The following is a 17,146-nucleotide window of genomic DNA, read 5'->3' as shown; positions in this document are numbered from 1 at the left end:
GTTGCCACCACCTAGACGGCTTGGAGCAGCGAGGATCGTCGAGCGGAAGTTGGTGATTGTCTTCAGCTCCTGATCATGGTGATTATGAGGGGTTCTTGACCTTTCCCCGGTAGGAGAGCCAAAAGGTACTAGTAGTGGATTACTTAGTGGCTTGTGTGATCATCATCTTGTGTTGGTTGTGCGGCACCCTATTAAGGGTTTGGCGTATGATGCCAATTAGCGCGTGAACCTCCAAGTGAGTGAATCAGCCACAATGGGGACTAGCTTGCCGGCAAGCAAGTGAACCTTCGGAGGAAAAATTCATTGTGTCATGATTGTCTCCTTGGTATTATTGGTATTCACTCATTGGTCACTTGCCACGGCGGTATAACTATCTTGCTCTCTCTCTTTACATTACCGTAAACTAGTTGTCAAGCTCTTTAGTGTAGCTAGTCGTGCGAGCTTGTTAGTTTGGTTAGTGTGTCTCTTTAGTTAGCCTTTGAGAGCACACTAACTTAGTGTAGTGACATAGCCATTGTGTGGATAGAGACTATAGAAACTAGAATTGTGGTAGGTGGCTTGCATTTTTAGTAGGCTAGCGCAACACTCGCTTTGCCTCATATTTATTTAACCGGCTTGCTAAGTGTTGTTGTAGAAATTTTTAATAGGCTATTCACCCCCCTCTAGCTATTAGGACCTTTCAGTCATGTCAACTATACCTTATAAATTGGACCGGAGGGAGTATAACTTAATGGGATATCTAAGAGCAATTGACACCTTAGCATAGGAAATAAGCTGAAATACCCAATGCAAATAATTTAAGACTCAGCCATAGATCTTGAGTTTAAGTATTAGTCAAAACATGGGGAAAAAGTTTGATGTACCCAATTCTCATGAAGATCTAACTTGGACTTGGACAAACTAGAGAAATATTACTGATATTAGCAGTGGTTAGGCTTACACTTGGGATTCTATTGTCCCAACCAACTATATATTCATCCACACATCCTTGAGTTAGGCTTGCACACAAAACTCAAAGAAAATGTAGAAGTTTTATACCAATTATTCAGGGAGTGAGGGTAGAATACCCCATGCTATATGTGTTGGCATGGATATAGAGATCCGAACCTTGGTCAGGAAGCCATTCATTCTATTGGGTGTGTGTGCTTGACCATTCCGATGAGTTTAGTTTCCACATTTGGAACAAGTGCCAACTGTTAATGATACATCCCATTGACATGCTACATACTGAAAGGCACATATGGTGACAAATAGTTAACTAAGATAGTTGAGTATCCTTTCCCCTAAAGAACTTAGATTATATGCCAACCATCAATGAAGCATCACACAGATAATCTACTATCACGGCGATAAATGCGTACCATTTTCCATATCTTTCAAAGGATTAAAAGTCATTATATGCCTAATATTGAATAAACGCAGATGAATTACATACCTTTAATTTCCCTTAAATTTTGTAGTTTGATATTATGCAAATAATTATATGAAGGCTTTTGGATACAATGAGCATCCATTTCCTTATATTCTTCAAATTGGATACGGCATTCATGACTGTGTGCCAGCCGTAAAGTGACCCATGGTAGTAGTCTATCGCCGCAATTATAAATGAGTATCCCTGTCCTTGAAAAAAATTAGATCGGATACCACATATATTATGGCATGCCACCAACTAGACACGCCATCGAGTTATATAGACGAGTATAAATCAGGGCCTTGGGTACTGAAAGATAGTTGACATGTATTCTCCATCGGCCCAAGGACAAAGATTGGCATGGAGGCCGACGAGTCGCACTGAACCATCGAGGTGCCATTGTTGTCAATCTCAAGCTTCGAGGGCGTGCAAACGCTGATGGGAAGTCGAGACTCGACAAGGTTAGATTTCCCTTTTCTTCTCTTATGTATGCATATAGTTTGTGGGGCAGTCTAGGGTATGTTGTTGCCTATCCAAACATACCATTAGATCTGGTATTTTCGAAGGTCGAAGCAAAGGTTTATGTTAGACCTAGGGATGTCAACGAGAAATTCCCCGTCGTGGAATGCCTCATCATCCCCATCCCTTTTAAACCTTGAGGGGGGAGGTTTCCTCCCCATCCCCATCCCCATCCTAGCACGGGGATTCCATATCTGACAGGGTCCTCATCCCTGACGAAGCCATGGTGTGCTTAACTCAAGATGGTGCTTGTGCTCTACATCTACATCCGAGGCACCTGCATATGTGGTTCGGTCAGCCGGTCCTGCTTTTGCATCCGAGGCACTTGTGCTCTCATTAACGGATAAATGATAGAGGAAATACCATTGGCGAGGTGCGACGCTTGGGTGGGAGATAGGAGGGGCGAGCGGCGGTGCTTCAGCGGTAGGGCAAAGGTAGCACTTTGGCGTCGAGTGAAGGCGGCGCTTGGACAGTTGGGGGTAGCCGCGAACTCACAACTTGAAGGCGGCGCGGAGACTTACTGCTCCCAACTCTGGATTGGGGAGGCATAGACTATGAAGATTCTTTTAAGGTTGAGGGAATGGACGGACAGATTGACTTCTATAGCTGATGGACGGCTAGATGAATTCGTGATGAACTAGCTAAATGGGGCTCCGTAGGGGACGGGTACGGCGAATGCTTCCGTTCCCTAGCACCGCCCGACCCAACAAGGATATGTTTGTCTCCATTTAGTTTTCCGTGGGGGTAATTTTGGCCCATCCATGTTCGCTAATGGGGGAATTTCGCATGAGGAATCGGGGATCGAGGCCCTATTGCCATCAATAGTTATACCTAGGCATTTTTGTCTCTACCCGGCCCACACCTAATTACTATACATGGATTTAATAGGAAAACACAAACTCAATTTTTTTTGCTTGATACGAGGTTGGTTTGATGTATTTATTTAATTATGCGGCCCATTCTAAAAGGGATGGCCTAACATAGCCCATGGGATGGTCATGGGCACAATTTTTTGGCCCAAAAAATAACTTGGATTTTACTTTTGTATTTTTCTAATTTTAATTAATTTAGTTATGAATTTTAAGAGAGTAAAATAGGTTTTTATTATTTCTAAAAATATTAGTCATGTTGAAACCAGATATATGGCTAGGAATGGCAGTGGGGCGGGTTCTAGTCGGACATCCGCGGGTTTTGAGTTTAGCGGTTTTTGGTATTTGGTTTGGCCCACATATTTTCGGTGTTTGGTTTTCGCCCACGGATTTTCAGTATCTGGTTTTTGCCCACGGGATTTCAGGTTCATATACCCAAAAGTTAGCGGGTTTGAGGCGGATTCTCAATTTTACCCGCGGATCACCGTTAGAGTCCCGAAATAATTCAGCCCACTAATAGGCCATTACCAATCCTAGGTATATAACCCTAAAAGAATTTGGCAATTTTTTGCTGTATCAATAGTTCCCTTGTCAAAGAATCTGGTTTCTTAAATAAGTTCGTGTTAAAAAAATAAAATTGAATAATTGTGATTGGTTAAAAATAGATTTCTCCAAATGGTCAAATATGCCCACACGAGGAGCGAGTGTTGCGTACAGTACTTGCGTGGAAAAAATAGACAAGCCATCAGGGACCAAAGAGCGGAGGTAAAGAGAGAGAAAGCACTCGAGCAGCGTCGGAAAAAATAAAATATAGTTGGTGTAGGACAGGACAGGCCGCAGAAAAAACCACTCATTTTCCTGCCTCAGCGCTCCCCTCTCTCCCTCTCTCCTCTCTCCTCTCTCTCCTCTCCCTCTCTCCTCTCTCCAGTTTCGCTCCAAAAGCAAATACAACTACATTCTCTCTCTCTCTCTCTCTCTTGAGCCGCTGCTGTTAATGGTACAGCCAGCCAGCCCCGCCTTTGGCTTGGTGGAGAACCAGATGCCTTTGATGTGTTGAGTGGTTGGTGTTTCCTTCTCTCTCCTTTAATCTTTTTTTTTTTGGGGCAAGCAACAATTTCTTCTTCACCAGTCACCCCTATCTCATCTCTTGGGAGTAGAGTATTGCAGCCAGGCAGGCAGGCAGCGTGGGATGGACTAGGAGAGAGAAAGTGGTGGTGGGGGGATATAGGCAAGCCAACAAAAAAAATCGGCAGCCATTTCTTCCCCTTTTGCTCAGGCCTTGCCTCTCGCTTCCCATCTCCTCTCCTTCCAGCCCCCCAGAACCAGAAATCGAAGCCTCCGCCACCACAGAGCTCCGTCCGAGGTCCTCAGTCTCCTCCCCGTCTGCTCGCTGCGTGGATCTACCGGCAGGATGCTCGCTCCCGCGCGCGCGCCGCTCGGGGAGCGGCTGTGAAGGGAAAGAAAGGTGAGAGAACTGCCGGTGTTCTTCCGAGTTCGTGCGTGCGTGCGGGTGTGATTTCGTAGGCGGTTCTCGATTTGCTCGACTTGAATCCGCGCGATTTTTCCTTTGCTCTCGCGCGTCGCTTCCCCCTTACGAGACTTGTTGCTGGAACTGGATCTCTCTCTCTGGGCGGAGTTGGGATTTCTCGGGTGCTTCTCTCGCTGCTTGTGAGCGCTAGATCTCCGCTGCTTTTCGTGCTGGCTTGTGTTGTTCTTGGCTACCGGCAAAGATTCTCGATCCCTGCATCTGCTTTCTCCAGATTTGGTACGGATTAGCCCCCCCCCCCCCGTTCTCGAACTCCTTCCTGAACGTGCTCCCATGGCTGCTCGTCCCTATCCGAGCCACAGAAATCCGCGATTAGTCCAGTGATGAAGCAACAAAAAAAATCCTTCCTTTTTCTTGATTGATTTCTCGCCATATCTCCAGTTAATAAGTTCCCTTTCCTCTTTTTTTCTTTTGCTATTTATTTCCCCATCAAGAAAGCACTACCATACAAGCTACCCTCCGGTGCTTGGCAACTGTTCATGTCTCCTTCACTGCTGTTCCCTTTTCTGCGAATCGTTTGCAAGAGTTGCATGATCCGTGTAGGCTTCCCCTTAATCTGCCCCTGGACTAGCCCGTCTGCTTTCTTGCCCCGGTATGATATTTCATGTGCTTTGTGCTACTTCGGGAGCGGCTCCCTCCGCGCTTCTCCTCTACTCTCTCGCATCCATATCTGTCTTGCTGCATCTATCAGCATAAAATCATGCCATTAGATTCCCAAAGAACAGCTGGCTTGGTTGTGTGGACATGAAATAATATGTGACTTGGTTTCTTTCTGCAGGTGCCTCATGAGGTAGTGGGCGGCCAAGGAAGCAAAGTTTCTTGCTCTCCACCTGTTGAACTTACCCAACTTGGTATGCTGGAGTGCAAGGATAAGAGCAGGCCCAATTGCTTCACAGCTCTTGGGTTCTTGGTGCCGACTGTAGCAGCAGCAGATCTGGGGGGAGCAGCGAAGGCGTTCATCAGATGTTATCCAGTGAGCACCCTTCAGGCCCCTCATGTTCCTCCAAGTCAGCTGGCCCAGGTGTGAGCGCTGATCCGGCGACGTCCGCGGCCGAGGAGCCGGCGAGCCAGGATCCCAGAGATCTGGTCCAACCGTATCCCAAGTTCTCCATAAGGTGAGGAGAGATATATATACCTTTGATTCAGTACCCTGGGAGATGGATTATTTTCGGTGTTTAAGCTCTTGATGCTGGATCTCTGTCTTTCTGATGCGTCGATTAATTATTGGCTGCTGCTTTGAGGGGTCGGATTGGGTATGAATGGTTGCTTTCAAGGTTAATCCGTGTTATTGTCCGGGGGTGTTTAATTAGTTTAATTTTTCTGTTGATTAATATAAAGGTGGCCTTTTTTCACCCCCAGAATCTGAAAATAAAAGGATGCTCCTCTGATGAATCTTTGTCCACTGCCTACTAGTGTTTTTCTTTTCCATACGTGGTGGTTCTGCCATAAACAGGCAGGCGACATATTTTTGGAGATTTCAGTTTTGATATGACAGAGCATGTTCAGTAGGTCCACGTTGATGTTGTTTTTCTCTCTTCTTTTCAACATATTGTGGAGGGTTTGAATCTTATACAGTTCGGCAACTTATACATGAGCGTTCGTCATCTAGGCGTGTATTACCATATGCTAATGGGTCCATATTTCTGCCCCTATTTCAGAGATTATGTTTTTGCTTCAAGGAGCAAAGGCATCAAGAGAAGCTGGCCTTTCCATCCACACTCACTGGAGCTTTGCCTGAACCACGGTGTGAAGGATCCATTGCCTCCATTTGAGCCTCCTGATTTGATCCGGTCACAGCTATTAAATACTTACACAGACGTTGAGCAATCTGCTGCGTGCTCAGAAGCCATCATTAGTGTTGGTCTGGTGAAGAATAGAGATGATGGTTCGTCAAACGAGTATACAGGCGATATCAACTTCCAGTCATGCCAACCAGTAGATGAGTCACTTGCACATACGCCATACACATCACCAGAGGATGGGAAATCTGGTATCGACCAAGTGGGAAGTACAAATGAATCAGATCATACTGATGACGCTGTACCTATAGATCTGCAAGATAATAGCTATACAAAAGCAAGTAGGCGAACTGAGGTTGCTGTGCCCTTGCGGCGATTGAGAAATACTTGACTCATCGTGCGAGCCATCTGAAAAGAAGTGCAAATTTGTAGCCAAGTTAGGTGCCTCGACAGATATTCGGCGGGCAGAGGATATAGCATCTAACTCTAGCTCAGTTTCAGATCCAATGGCTTCAAAGACTTGTCCTGTTTGCAAAGTATTTGCTTCGACTTCGAACACCACATTGAATGCTCACATAGATCAGTGCCTTTCTGCTGAGTCTAATACTGAGCATGTTGAAACAGTCCTTGTGAAACCTAAAGTGAAGCCAAGAAAGAAGCGATTGATGGTGGATATATACAAGACTGCTCTTCCTTACACCCTTGAGGATCTTGATCGGAGGAATGGTACTAATTGGGCAGTTGAGTTGGCTATGTCTCCAGTGAGCAAAGAGGTTTGCACTGAGAACCGAAGCCCAGAAGTGGTATCATTTGACAGAAGAGATGATGAAAGAGAAGGAGATGTCTATGTTGATTCTAACGGCATAAAAATTAGAATTTTGTCCAAGTGTAATGATGTACCTTTGGTGAGGGATGACCTTGGTTCAAGGAAAGTTGCGAAGCATGGAACTGGAGAAGGTATACTGATGAGCAAAAAGATGCTGAAGTCAAAAGTTTTGAAGAATAAGAAGCTCAAGATGCATGGAAAGAAGTACAACAAAACAAGCCATTTGAACTCCCAGGTACTGTCTTTAACTCACTCTACGTGTTGTTTGTCACTGTGAATCCAGTACTGTGTTTATTGATTGGCTTAACGTAATCGTGGACCATTATTCCATGGAGTGCATACCCATTATTTATCAGGCCTCTTAGATTGCACTTTATAATGTCTGGACTGATGAGGCTTTTGTTTCATGAATGAATGTGCTACGTACTACAGCTCATTAATTTTAACTCCATTTTTTAATCAAAGGTTTGTAAGAACAGATGTTAAGCTTGGATTATGTTAGATTTGTAACTTGTTTATCTGTGAAAGTATGATTGTGGACCATAATCAGATGTTAGCTTTCAATTATGTTAGGCTTGGATTTTGTTAGCTTTCACAGTCATGGGTTAGTTTACGCTTGATATTCTTCTCCAGACCAATGTTCTTAAATGGAGATGCAAGGGTAAAGGCAACTTGTTTATCTTAACTATAGAGCTCATCCAGTGCCGGTCCTAGGATTTTAAGGGCCCTCTGGCGATCTCGTCGCAACGGCCCCTCTTAACCATGTATAAAATCTTATAATATATAGGTACTAATTTTAGTTGCAAAACGAAAGCAAATGCAATAACATATTTTTAATTTAACATGTCTGATAATTATCGAGGAACAATGTAGATTAAGCAATATATTTGTAGATGTATGATAATTATCGAGGAACAATGTAGATTAAAAAAGCAATATATTCGTTTTCTTTTCTCAACCATGACAAATGTTTCTTAGGTAACATTATAAAATTCTAACACCTAAATTAGAAGAAAAATATGACTATATGGGTAAAAAGTACTAGAAGTCTGGAATACTATACAAATAATTAATTTGATTAAAAATAAAAAGGAAAAAAATACCTTAGGCCTAAACAACTGATCGGTGATCGCAATTCGTAAGAAGCCAAGAATCAGATGTCGTCGTCGTGGAGCCCTGCCTGGTCGCCGTCCTCGTGCGCCGTGTCCTTGTCTCCGGTAGTCTAGCTCTTCGTGGCAGGCGCGGCTCGCCAGCTCCGCGTGTGTAAGGCGCACGTCGCGAACTCACGATTATAGTGTGATGTGTGCAGCGTGACTCCTCGCCTCCTCTCTACCCGAGGGCCGTGGGGAAAGAAAACTAGGAAAGAAATGTCGTTCTATGTCTCTCTTCTCATTAGTTTGCTAAACTATAGGACCTGGGGTTTGTATACCTGGACTTGGGCCCCTCCTCCGCTTGGGCCCTCGGCCGTCGCACCTTCGTGCCCTACCTCTAGGGCCGGCACTGAGCTCATCGCTTAATTACTGCTAAGTCCTTTGTTTAGTAGAAAATAACAGTGATTATGTCATTTTACTGAAAAACACTTTTAAGTCCTGGACCGAACAGCCTTTAAAATTTAAATTTTGTGAACCAGAGTTGGTTCTCCATGGGTTAGTTTACGCTTGATATTAGCTTTACACATGCCATGTTTTTTGGTGGATGCCAAGATTAATCTCTTATTTTATTAGGTATAAAACATTTCTCAATTGCATATGATAACAGTTTGTTCTGCGGTTGACCTTAAAAAATGTTTTCCCCCTTAATTTTGCACCTTTGACTTATTGCTATGAGATACACACAGGTTCAAGCATACCCACATGATGATATTAATGAGGAAACCTCCGAGGAGGAGCAGCATGCATGGAATCCTTCTGAAAGCACCAGCAATTGTGGTTCCAGGACTATGCAGCAGTGGGTGTGCTCCAAACGCTCAGATATCAACAAGAGTTTAAGCAGAAAACATAGTGGTAAAACATTTGATAAAGTGACACCTGGAGCACAGAAATCTGATAGGAGCAGCATGCTTGGCTTTAATGATTCTCAAGTTCCAGGGAGTCCTGTTGGGGTGGTTTCTTCTGAGTCACCAGAATACATGGCCACAACTTCAGAAGCCATTGGTGTTGAGCAGAGTAATGGTCCTTCAAAAGTGCTTAGATTGATTCCTACATGGTCTTCAAAAACTCATCTGCAGAGCACTGTCATGCCGAAAGTACCTAGATCAGCTGCTGCTCTTGCAAAGAGAAAAATTAAGGAGATTGGGAGGAGAGAAGCTACCAAATTAGATAATTATGATATAGTGAGGAATCCCACTTCAGCGAAAAGATCTGAAGCTAGGAGTCTTTCCATCTCCACAGCAGGGCCAAGCAATGGACCAAACAGGTTAGCATCTACATCAAAGAAGATCCGGAAGCACCGATCTCCGTTGAGGACTGGCAAGCGTGCATTTTCACCTTCTAGTACTAGATTAGTACATGGTTTTGGGGAAGAGCATGATCCTGATACCAGACATGTAAATAAGAAATTCAGGGTTACTAGTAATGAGGGCCCCAAGAAGTTTTTGAAACATACTGAAGAGGATACTGCAGATAATGAATTCTCTTTTGCAAGTGACATGCCAGTATCAGGACAACAGAATGATCAATATGATGTTGCACAGGAAACAGAGGGTACACAAATGGATTGTGATGGTGAAGATGCTGAAACTGATGTGCCATATGATTCAGTATCCAGAAGTGATCCTGCTGACTGTTGCAACCAAAGAAGTGATGTTTCTCTGAGTCCTGAAAATAACAGAACAGCAGATGATGATGTTTTGGTTGAAGGCTACAGTGTAGCTGTGGAGGATCCAAACTCCAGTGAGCAATTAGCACATGGCCATGAATCCAACAGTGCTGCCAATACTGAAATGGATGAATGGCAGATGGATGCGACTTCAACAAAGGAATCTAGTCCCTGCTTAACTAGTAACAGGGACATGGGCCCTGGAGGTCCTCAGGATAACTCATCAATAACATCAAATGGAGAAAACTCTAATCAAGAGCATGGTCTGCCACTCGGACGGGACTCACTAGATTCTCCTATTTCGACTGCCTCAACTATGTCCCCTCCAGCTGCTTTGAAGGATTCAAGGACTAACGAGGAAGAACCTGGCCCATCTACTGGTAGAACTGTTGAAGAGCAAATCACTGGGTGCTTGAATCAAGAAACCAAGTCAATACCTGCGGCCAGAGAAGGTGAACGACTGCCCAATGAGAAGCCTTTTCGTTGTTCTTGCCAGGAGAACATTTCCAGAGAGTCTCATCGAAGTGCTATTGCCAGACCAATGCTGAATTTTACTGGAAAGCAGGTTCCACAATTGCACATTGGTTCGAGGGCATCATCATCTTTCAGCACATACCAAAGAACCAGCACAAAGCCCAACCCTTGCTTAGATTCACATGATCATCTTTTAGCAGCTAAGGTTTCAGCGGAATCTGCTATCAACCTCCCTTCTTATGCAGCAGATTGTATAAGCCCCTCATTACAAACTCAGCTTCCTTCACCATCAAATCCTATCTTGAGGCTGATGGGTAAGAATTTGATGGTGATGAACAACGAAGAGAGTCTGCATCCTCAAGCACCAAGTTCAGACTACATCTTGAGAGGGAATTATGCGGCACCTGTTGGTTTTATGCCTCCAAACTACCAACATCTCAGTAATTCTGCATTTATCAACATGCCACCAACCACAGCCAGTCACCAAATTCCTCTGCCAAGTGTTCAAGCTAGCAGCTTTGTTGCTCCTCCATTGCATGGTGGTTCTGTGATGCAATCTGACCATCATTCCCACCAGAAGTCCTACAGAAACACTATGCCTGTCATGCATCATCCAACCTACATGATGAAAGAAGTGATTGTGATCAATGATTCTCCTGAACGCAGAAGTGAGCCACAAGCTAGCAGCATGCTTTTCCCCCCTGCTCCACCTCCAACACTCTCGGTACCAAACAATATGCCACCCCGTCCATTTTACTGCCTTCCACCGCAAAGCCCAGTTTTGCCGAGGGAGAGGGCTGTTGGATCCATGCCTGTATATGCAAATGTTGGCTCAATAGTTGGTGTCAATTCATCAAGTCAAGGAAGCCAAACAGAAGTCGCCAATCCTTACATGCCAAATCCGTTCTTCGTCCAGTCTCGAACTGGTTACATAAACCCGCCAGTGTACTATTCACAGAATTTGCAGTGACAATTTCTCAGTAACTCAAATGACCAGGAGAACTCCATTTAACTTGCTGGTCATCACTGTCAAAGTGGGGGGAAATGAGAGTTTCGTGATGGGTCTAAAATGCTGAGATTAGTGAACCTGCATGAGATGTCTGACTTTCATGAGGATTTTCACATAGGTTGCTTTTGTTTTTTTTCCCTTAAAGGTTCAACATGTTTGCTGTCAAAAGTATTTTAATTACTTTCTGCAAAGTTGCAGTAAATTATAGTATGCAATTCCCAACAGTTCTGCAAAGGAATATATCTCAGTATTTATCGAAAAAGCTAGCACCTTACATTCCCAGTTGCATGTATATAGTTTGATGTTTGTTCTTTTCCACTTCTGTTCAGTAAATGGTGGTTAGCTCATCAGTGTAGGTCATGATAGTTAGTGCAAGCCAAAGTAAAATAGTAATACTGCACTGCAACGTTGAAAAATACCTACAGGAGTGTTTTGTATAGGTGTCAAAAAGACTTTTCTTTTCTTTTTTATAAAGACCATATAGAATTATAGATTGAAACTACGTAAACATGGTACAAAGATTTTTCTGTTGAACCGTATGAATCATTCCAAATCATATCAAGCCGATTTGGAGCTTTGCATATCCTTCATGAGGCCAAAAGTTAAGGCGAAAAGATCACTTGGTTACTCTTGGTAGATGTTCCTGTATAAACTTCATAGCATTATGTATTGTTCGTCGTCCATGGTGTCCAGAATCTGGACACTTTGCGATGATTTATTAAGGCCATCTTTAGAAGTACTCCTAAACCACATGTGATACTAGATAATATTAGCCCAAGCGAGTGGTTTTATAAATCTCTACTCTGAAGTGAAATGGAGCTTCCTGTTGCTTGCTAGTGATATGCTGAGTCTGAAGGGTCTGGTGTAGTGATCTTTATATTCATTTCTTAAAAAAAAATGCAACTGTTGGAAAAAAGGTTTTCCTGTTGCTTGCTAGTGCTATTCTGAATCTGAAGGGCCTGTCATGTTTGGACCTGAACAAACCTGCATTCCAGTGGCTTTAGGTTAGGGCCTCTTTGGCACGGCTTATGCCGGCTTCGGCTTCATTTATTTTGCGCAAATCGAGGCACTGTAGCGTGAAGCCGTTTTGTAAGCCGGGGTTAAAATGAACTAGAAGCTGGGAAAAGCCAGTTTTTCTGGCTTCACCGGCTTTTGCTTCACCGGTGAAGCCGTTTTGGATGAGCTATGCCAAAGGGGGCTTTAGATGGCGGCTTTGTTGAAGTCAGACTGGATGTCTTGTTTCTGGCCACAGCTTGGCACATCTAAGGGCCTGTACAGTTTCCCATTTTGGCAAAAACTTTTGTTGTTTTATTCCATCTTTTGGCAAAATAGATCTAAACACTATAAGCAAAAACAATAAAACTTGGGCTGTAAAACTTTTGGCATTTAGGACCAAGAGGCCCAAAACTGGGCAAAAAAACGTCTTGGGGGCACGTGCTGTGTCTGCATGATTAAAGTTTTGCCATGCATCTAAACACCGAAATGTCAAAAGTTTAAATGGCAATAGTTTTACAGCAAAAGATCAAGGGCAAAAGTTTTGCCATTCCAAAAATATCTAAACACCCCCCTAAGATTGGCCAATTTGAGCAGATGTTTGGTTGCCGGCACAAAGCGTGGCAAGACTCACTTCTTTTACATCATGCCTTACATACATGTTAATGACTCAATAGTATATGGCAAGATTTTCTTAGGCTTACTAAAATATGGTAACTTAACTTTAGGCAAATGTGTCAAATGGTGGTAATTTGTGTATGGGAACCAAACAATGCCTCTAATCTTAGACAAGTTGTCTATAATAATTTCAATTAGCCACTCTCATCTCTCGCCAGTTGACTTAACACCTACGCTTGCAGGGTCGCATGGCCCTTTTTTCCTCTCCTTTTGCTATTATCAAGTAGCAAACGCTGAAATTGTGTGTTTATCAAATAGGGTGCACAAAAAACTTCATCGAACAAACCCACCACACATAATTTCAGAAGCAACATAAAACTAAGGTTGCGCATAAAAACTATAGACCAATCTAGAATAAACTAGACGAATTTATATATAGGTTTGGTTATAATACATTGCACATGAAGCACAGTGGGTCAACCAAGCTAGGACGAGTCTCCCAAAACCAATCCTTTTCGTCTTAGAAAGAATGTAATTATTATTTTTTAAGGAGTAAAATGATTTAAATTTAACCAAGATTGTATAGAAAGTGCTAATACTTATAATATAAAAAAGTTATCATTAAATTAAATTAAGTACAAAATATATTGATAATAAATGTATTTGGAGATATAAACGCTAATATTATTTACTATAATTTTAGTTAAATTTGAGCTAGTTTGTCTGATTCAAATCACAAAATTGTTATTTTTTGTGGTGGTGGTTGGGGTTTGGGAGCTTGAGGGGGGAGTCGTGATGCAGGCCGTCTCCTGTACAGCACGGACTAGATGCCGTCCCATCCAACATCCCATGGCTACGCAGCGCACGATCCGCATGAAGCAGCGCATGGTCCAACTGGCACCCGATCTCTCCGCAAGCAGCATGGCTCCATCCTGCCGAACCAGGACACGTGTACGGCATCCACACGGTGCCTGGCCTGGATGGCGTTGGCATGGGTGCCCACCGTGCACAGCGGACCAAACCAATGGCCCATCCTACACACAGTGTGCAGACAGACAGCGAGAGCCGGCGGGGAAACGAGAGCGACGGCCGCGGACCGCCCAGCAGTCCCCGTGGGGGCGGGCGGTGGCGGGGCCGGCTCCGGCAGCGATGCGATTGAGAGCTGAGCTGAGGAGACCCGTGTCCCTCTCGCCGTCTCGCGCCGTCTCGATCGTGCCCAAATAATGAATGCGTGGCCAGCAGTCGCTCGCCTCGCCGTTGCTCTGCTTCGTTAACGTTGCGTGGTAAATTTTCCTTCTGCCGACGCCGTATGAAGCAGCAGTAGCTCTAGCTCGCGGATGTGCGCACTGTGATCTGCTTTGGCCTCCTTGCAGTTGTAGCGCTGCAACAGACGCTGACGTGCTCTGCATCCGAGAGGGTGAGGGTGGCAATTGTCGATCAAGTGCCTTCCTTCATGGCAGCACAGTGTCCGCCAACGGAAGTGGTTGCCTCAGATCAGATGCCACGTCCGCCATGCCATAGGTCCGTAGGTATTGGCTGCTGAGCAGCTCGACCGAGACTTTTGATCTGCAAACTTCACATCACTGATCATACTAATACAGTAAGGGCACATTTGGTTAGCACGGGATTGAGTCCTGAAACCGGTCCAGCCAAGAACGATGCAGGAACCGTTCCAGCAAAAAACGAGCCTAGGGCCCTAATACTACGTGGACATGTAGCACTCTCCACTCTCTCTCTCTTTTTACCCCCTTCGCACTCCTTTTTCCTGGAGGACAAAACATGTGTACACTAGTGCCTGGAATACACGCGTAAAACGACGGGTGGCTCCACTTTCGTGGGTCGTCGTTGCGACTCACGAGGCCCACAGATTGGGAATCTTCCTAAACGCATGGTATGTTGTACTACGTCAGTCATGAGTGCTTTATTTTTAGGGACAATTTCTTATTTGGTCCTAATTTAAAGTTGTTTTTCTTTCTTGACTCTGAAACAAAATTTCTTACTCAATCCATCCCAAATTGTAAGACGTTTGACTTTTTTGACATCAAGTTTGACCACTCGTCTTATTCAAAATTTTGTGTAAAATATCATTTCTTTCGTCGTGGTTTGGTTTATTAATAAAAATTCTTCAAGAATGACTTAAATTTGACTATATTTGCACAAATTTTTTGAATAAGACGAGTGGTCAAACTTGGGGCCAAAAAAGTCAAACGTCTTACAATTTGGGATGGAGGGAGTATCTATTTAGCTTCACTCGAAGTTTCGTTTTTCAATCTGGCCTTACTGTCATCTCCCGCCTCTAACACCGTTAAGTGGCACATGAAATGATCAAACTGTCCCTGAGACATTATGAGAAACCAAAGGTCACCTAGGCAGCATAACAACCTAATTTTGAGCACTTTAAATCTAATTTTTGTAACATAAAAATTTGTGTTATGAAAATTGGATTCAAAATGCTCAAAATTATATTGTTATGCTGTCTAGGTGACATTTGGTTTCTCATAATGTCTCAAGGGCAGTTTGGTCTTTTATGTGCCACTTAACGGTGTTAGAGGCGGGAGATGACGGTACGGCCAGGTTGGAAAACGAAACTTCGAGTGAGGCCAAATAGGTAAGAAATTTTGTTTCAGGGTCAAGGAAGAAAGACAATTTTAAACCAGGACCAAATAAGAAATTTTCTCTTATTTTTAATGGCAGTCATCAGTTTGTGAAGAAAACAGACACGAAAGGGAAAGGAAAGGTCTCCAGCTGTTTTTTTAATCAAAATTTTATTATGACCTGGTGAAATAAAGGAGATGAAAATTGGGAAACAAGGTATCCGGGTATAAAAAGAAAAAAAATACAGTAACTGATACAAATCTTGAAATAATGCCGGTAGCGGCTTCAAACAAGTAGTACATTAAACGAATGATCATTAAACTTTGGGTGTGCCATCTGTTATTATACAATAATATTTGTGTTTATGTGTCATATGTCATAGTACGTGTTACCGTGTCAACTTGTCGCTATGCCCTTCGCTGAAAAAACAAGTCGAAACACTGTTCTGACTGATTTGATTGTTGCGAGAGAAAAACACTGTTTTGACTGAAAAAACAAGCTGAAAAGTACTCATGTTTTTGGACCTTAAGACTGTCTCCAACAACGAAATGCAAACCCAAAATACGTCCTCTACAGTGATTTTGCCAACCAAAAACACTCTCCAACGGCTCACCCAGACGTACCACCCATTTTGCCTACCTGACGAAAATGATAAGCAAAAAAAACGTCTCCTCTCTCCTCGGTAGGCAAATCTCCGATGGTGGCGGCCGTGGGAGGAGTTGACGAAGGAGAGAGCGCCACCATGGATACATTGACGAATGGATCTAGCTGCTCACCTTGCTTGAAGCCGCCGAGGGGGAGGGCCGGTCGGCGGGACACGGATGCCGGAGGGGTGCTGCAGAAGGGGCGTCGCCTGGCCGCCGATGGCCGGCTCCTTCGCGCTGGGAGGAGGCAGCAGGGAAAGGAGCAGGGGCGTCGGGACGAGCCGGCGGCCCGGTGAGGGGACAAGCTGAGTCGAGCTGTCAGGGGGGGGGGGGGGCGCAGTGGGGGAGGTGCTGGTTGCCGGCCTGCGGCGGTGGTGGCTGGCGGGAGGCGGGTGGAGCCGTGGAGGGTGAACGCCGACGGCCGGCCGCGTGACGCGCGAGCTTCCGCGTCCACGTCCCGCCCCGCCTGGTGGAGCTCAGGAGGAGGATAAGGCGCCGCCGCCGGCCACGAAATGCCGGTGTCACGAAAGGCTCCATGGCGGGCAGCGCCGCGGTAGGGATTTGGGGCTCTCTGTTGGAGAGGCGAAGCTATGGGGATGCAATGTTTTTACTGTACATTACCCAAACCGTGAAATGGGTCTCAGGTATGGGTTACGCTGTTGGAGTCAGTCTAAACGGGCAGATATAGGTGTGACCCACCTAAAAACAGGGTCCATTTCCTGTTCGATAGACTTTTCTCCCGGCCGGTTCCCTCTTGTTTCTAGTAGGTAAGAAATATGAACATAGCAAGCCCATGGTAACGCAAAAAAAAAAAAAAACAAGCCCACGCTGAAACAGAACATGAAACAATTTGATTTCGCTAGTCGTTTTAACTCTCCACCCCCCCCACCCCCCATGTCTCATTTGTTAATATTCTATCACTCCCTTTCTATTACAAATATTTAAAGCTTTGACCAAAATTCAATTAGATTTTTCAAATTTCAACCATTAGTAGTTTTCAAATGTTTACGTTCGAAAGATAGATATCATGTACAACTATCTTGAATAGCCCTAGGGCAAATTTAACCGAAAACCAAACCGAAAGAA

At 44.3% G+C, this 17,146-nt stretch overlaps 1 pseudogene; it reads left to right on the top strand.

Annotated features, from left to right (window-relative positions):
- Window positions 1–4,083: 4,083 nt before the first annotated feature.
- On the top strand, window positions 4,084–11,444 carry LOC136490769 (uncharacterized; annotated as a pseudogene).
- Window positions 11,445–17,146: the final 5,702 nt, after the last annotated feature.

This window comes from Miscanthus floridulus, chromosome 11 (genome assembly GCF_019320115.1).
Source record: "Miscanthus floridulus cultivar M001 chromosome 11, ASM1932011v1, whole genome shotgun sequence".
Lineage (NCBI taxonomy): Eukaryota > Viridiplantae > Streptophyta > Magnoliopsida > Poales > Poaceae > Miscanthus > Miscanthus floridulus.
The sequence above is the reverse complement of the archived record's forward strand: the minus strand, read 5'-3'. Positions and strand labels throughout refer to the sequence as shown.